The sequence below is a fragment of the Macrobrachium nipponense genome, chromosome 30 (assembly GCF_015104395.2).
Source record: "Macrobrachium nipponense isolate FS-2020 chromosome 30, ASM1510439v2, whole genome shotgun sequence".
NCBI lineage: Eukaryota > Metazoa > Arthropoda > Malacostraca > Decapoda > Palaemonidae > Macrobrachium > Macrobrachium nipponense.
In genome coordinates, this window is record NC_087218.1 from 7,999,304 (window position 1) to 8,004,303 (window position 5,000).

Sequence of the window (5,000 nt, forward strand, 5' to 3'; positions counted from 1 at the left end):
TTTGCAAGAGAAAGTCTCATTTATTTTGCAGGAGAAAGACTCATTCTTTTCTTTTGCAGAGAAAGACTCATTCCTTTTCTTTTGCAGGAGGAAAGACTCCCTTTTTTCTTTTTTTTGCAGGAGAGACTCTTCTTTTTTTGCAGGGAAAGAAACTCTTCTTTTCTTTGCAGGAGAGACTCATCTTTTTTAATTTTGCAGGAGAAAGACTCATTCTTTTCTTTTGCAGGAGAAAGACTCATTCTTTTCTTTTGCAGGAGAAAGACTCATTCTTTTCTTTTGCAGGAGAAAGACTCATTCTTTTCTTTTGCAGGAGAAAGACTCATTCTTTTCTTTTGCAGGAGAAAGACTCATTCATTTATTTTGCAAGAGAAAGACTCATTTATTTTCCAGGAGAAAGACTAATTCATTTATTTTGCAGGAGAAAGACTCTATTTTGCCGGAGAAAGACTCTTTCATTTATTTTGCAGGAGAAAGGCTCATTCATTTATTTTGCAGGAGAAAGACTCTATTTCATTTTGGAGAAAAGAACCTTTCATTTATTTTGCAGGAGAAAGACTCTTTCATTTATTATGCAGGAGAAAGACTCATTCATTTATTTTGCAGGAGAAAGGCTCATTCATTTATTTTGCAGGAGAAAGACTCTTTCATTTATTTTGCAGGAGAAAGGCTCATTCATTTATTATGCAGGAGAAAGACTCATTCATTTATTTTGCAGGAGAAAACTCTTTCATTTATTTTGCAAAGTGCACCGATACACCAAAAAAAAAACAACAACAACAACAACAACAACACACCAGTTCTGTGATACATTCCGATAGAAAAAAGGTCTTAGAAAATATCAGTTACGAACAACCAAAGCAACTCCATTTCCAGACGTAGCCACACGCCATAATCTCCTCGACGCTTGGGCCACTTCTTCTTCTCCTTCTTCTTCTTCGTCTAACACGGACGATACCGAGGCAGCAGCCCTTTCTCGGGTGTCATAGATAACCTCATCCATCGGTTACTACTGTCCCAGAGGCCCTTATTAGACGGTGTTAAAACCATTCTCTTCTCTCTTCTTTCAAGCTTCCGTCGGTCCGCCTCTCTCTCTCTCTCTCTCTCTTGTGTGTGTACAGCCAAACCGCTTCCTAACCCTCGGTAATTCATTGATGGGCGGTTGTAAAGGTTACGAAAAAAAGGGGGGAAAAGGAACCCGGGTCTGCACATGGGAATTACAGAAACTAAATATCGGTTGTTACAATTAATAGACAAGGTTTTTATGTCTTCCTCCTCTTCTTCTTTTTCTTTTTCTTGCTTCTTTCTCGCCTGAGTTTTTTTTTATTGATCTTTTTTTCAAGGGATTCTGAGATTTTCCTTCTGCATTACATTCTTTACTACGTTATCCTTCCTACTCTTTTTCTCCATTTCGCTCTTCATCTTCATCCTAGGTCTTTGTTTCACCCTTCCATTCCTCTTAGCCTTTTTTTATCCTTTTTCTAATCCTCTTTATGCGCTCTTTTATTACCTCTTTTTAAACTCCTTTCTCTTTTTCTTTGATTACGGCCTTTCGTTGAATCTTTTCTCCCGCGCTTTTTATCCTCTTCCAATCCTTCCTTCCTCTCGCTATTATTTCTCTCTTTCCGTTTCTTTGTCTGTGCTTGACCTTCTCTCTATCTCTCAACTCTTCATTCTCCCTGTGCTTTTGTTTTCTGATTTCTTCTTATTTTGCCATTTTGGTCTTTTGTTTCATCATCCATTATGCCAACTTTTTCCTTGGATTCTTTCCGTAGGCTTGTTTTATTTTCCCTTCTCTTCATTTCCGTCTTCATTCATTTCTCCTTATTTCCGTTTTTGTTTCCTCCTAGCTAGCGTTTTCATTATCCTCTTCACCTTTCCCATCTCTGTTTCCTATGTTCTTGTCCTCCTCCTCCTTATACTATCACCATTTTCTTCTATTTTATTTTTTTTTTACCTTCTACGCTGATTATGTTCTAGCTCTCGTTTTTATTCATATCTCTTCCTCTTCTCACTTCTTCCTATGCACCTCGTCTCCTCCTCCGATTTCCTCTATCCTTCATGTTCTTTTCCGTTCGCCCTATCATCTTTCCACGTTCGCTTTCTTCTGTCTTACTTTTTCCTTTCTCTCAGTCCTCTGTTTTTGCCTTCTCCTTTTGATTTCCTCCTATTCGTGGTGTTTTAATCGTCTTCTCTTTTATTTCTCCTTTAACGTTTGATCCTCACATTCTGTTGCGTCATTTATTACGTCCTTTCTAATCACACATTCGTCTTACCCTTACGTATTTTTCTTATATTCGTCTTCACACCCTGTTCTGATAGTAGCAAGCATGATCATATTCACGATGCTTTATCCCATTTACTTATTCTTTCTTTACATATTCACTTATTCTATCTTCTTAATTGATCAGCTCTTATTTTTATGTTTCTATATTTCTTTATCATCCGTTCATCCCTCTCGCTCCTCTTGTTCTTCCATTTGCTGTCATTACTGCTACATGTTCTCACAGTTCATGATCATTTCCTTATTTTTAGTCTTCCTTCCTTGATTCTATTTTTCATCCTTATTCCTTCTACTCTTTTCTCAGCTTTCATCTTTTTACTCCTTTTTTAACATTGTCTTTTGTTTCCATATAAATTTCCTTTTCAGCGCAAAAAAAGTCCTATTTCCATTTTTTTAGCAACTTATAATTTTGATATTTGCCTTCACTTTTCTCTAAATAAAGCAGCCTTCATCACTTAACAAACTTACCTGTCCACCCAACGGAGTATTCTCAATAGTACCAATTTTCCAAGCTCGGCTTAGTACAGTTTCATAGCTAACGCTTCCCATTACCCAGTCTCCACTTCTAATATCTCATTCTATGTTTTCCCATTTCACTGATTCTGCTCCCAATTTCAAATTGTGTTGTCCTGTTTTCTGGCCCCACTCCTAATTCTACAGCCTTTTCTTTTTTTCAGTTATTTGCCCTGCTTTCTGATTTCTTGCTCTAAGCTTTGCATTTCTCTTTGTATACTTCTTTTCTCAGTCCTTGCTTCCAGTATCGCAGTCTTTGCTTCTTATTTCTCAATTTGTGCTCCAAGTCTTTGACGTTTCGCTGGTTTAGGCAGTAAAGACTTCATTCTTTATTTTATTTTTAGATTCATATGTCTTTCAGTATACGGACAGAAAAACTACTGACATCTGACGCTATTTGTATTAAATTCGTCTACGACAGTGATTTAAAGGATTTTTAATGGCATTACAAGCGAAAAATGTTGATTTCCCTATCCAGTTCAGCTGCAATCTTTCTTCACACTAACAGCCGAGCTGAAGTGTGACACGTGTCATGAACATTCCACATTTGTTGTTCAACACACACACACCTATTTTGTATATCAGATCATGCTGAATATTATCTTACTTGATGTGAAAGTGACAAAAATCTATTATGAATGTTAGTTTCTTTTATTGGTTTAGAGTACTTTAAGAAAATCTCTCTCTCTCTCTCTCTCTCTCTCTCTCTCTCTCTCTCTCTCTCTTCTCTGTTATTGTCAATGTCCCTCACCTCCCTTTCGCTACTCAATAATCAAGGAAACGTTTTGTCTGAAGTCCATTTGGAGCAGGGCAACGTATATACATAATCCGACGAGGCAAAGGGTATTCAGAACCCCCAAAACAAACGGGGCACAGTCTCTCTCCCTTTCACCCTTTGGTCGACATAATGCATTGACTTTGAGCTTTGCGTTTGCTCTGTGCTATATATTAATCAGCTTTTTTTTATTTTCCATGTATAGAGGGAGCAGGTGCAACTGAGCGTACAAAAGGGGAGGGCGAGGGGAGGGGGTGGGTGGGTTCGAGGTGGGGGAAGGAAGGGGGATAATAGGAAAGGGGTTTGGGGGTTGGGGGGTGGGGAGGGCTGTCACCGGTTAGTGTGATCCTCTCTGTTGCTGTTTGTGAACTATATAGCAAAAATAATAGTGGAGGTTGGGTGGGTGGTGGGGGGTGGGGAGGTGGGTGGGTGGTGAATTGGGGAGGGGGGAGGGGTGAGACCTGGCACAACACCTGACAACAGCGACAAACATCAAAACGACATCTATTATAAACTCCTCTTTGTTATGCGACAAATTACCCTCCTTTTTTTTTTATCCTATCTCCTCTCTCTTTCATATTGCCTTCATTATCCCGTCTATGTCCGTGCACCGATCGTCCACAATATCTGTTTTCGAAGCTCCAGCTGAAGCTTCATTATGCACCCGAGCTGGAACAAAAATGGTTCGGCTCTGGTGTTCAAATTAATCAATGTATTTACCGGACATTTGGCCTCTCGGGCCATCGCCTGGGGCTGCTTGTACATACTACAGGTTGTCTGGCGACGGATCAGTAAGTGAAAGCCTCTACATAAGTAATGGAATACATGTCATTATAAATCATGTGTATCCTAACTCGGTTTTTTTTCAACGTTCGATGCCATAAGTTCCATTAAGTATATAAGATCACGGAAAAGAGAGAGAGAGAGAGAGAGAGAGAGAGAGAGAGAGAGAGAGAGAGAGAGAGGTTTTAAATAAGCCCAGTCGTATTCGTAATGATAAAGATTATACTATAAAATCAAGCGCAAATGATTATCGGTTTTGTGATGATCCTCTGTTGCTCTAAGTACTGTACAACACGTAATTGAGGTTTCTTCGGGTAGAGACGAGATGGAAGACCATTTAAAATTTTTAGTAGGGCTATCATTATTCATAATGAAAACGCAAACATAAATGCGCCCAGAGCACGCACTTATACTTAACCATGCACATGCTTGGAGAAATAATGATCGCACAATCACTTACATTTCGTGTTTTTTGCTTTCTGTTTTTATTTTTTTTATTTTTTTTTTTATGTTTCATACACGATTTGTTTCTTGAACTTTGTGGGTCTTTTAAAACTTCCACCTTGACAACTCTGCAAGCGTAGGGCTCCAATGAAAAGGAAAATTGGGGAAAGACATACTGTGAATGTATATATATATATATATATA

At 38.5% G+C, this 5,000-nt stretch overlaps 1 protein-coding gene across 8 annotated transcripts in view; it reads right to left on the minus strand.

Annotated features, from left to right (window-relative positions):
• The window catches only part of LOC135202253 (uncharacterized), a 1,045,919-nt gene that overhangs the window by 378,876 nt on the left and 662,043 nt on the right, over nucleotides 1–5,000 (minus strand). The gene's annotated exons all lie outside the window — the stretch shown is intronic.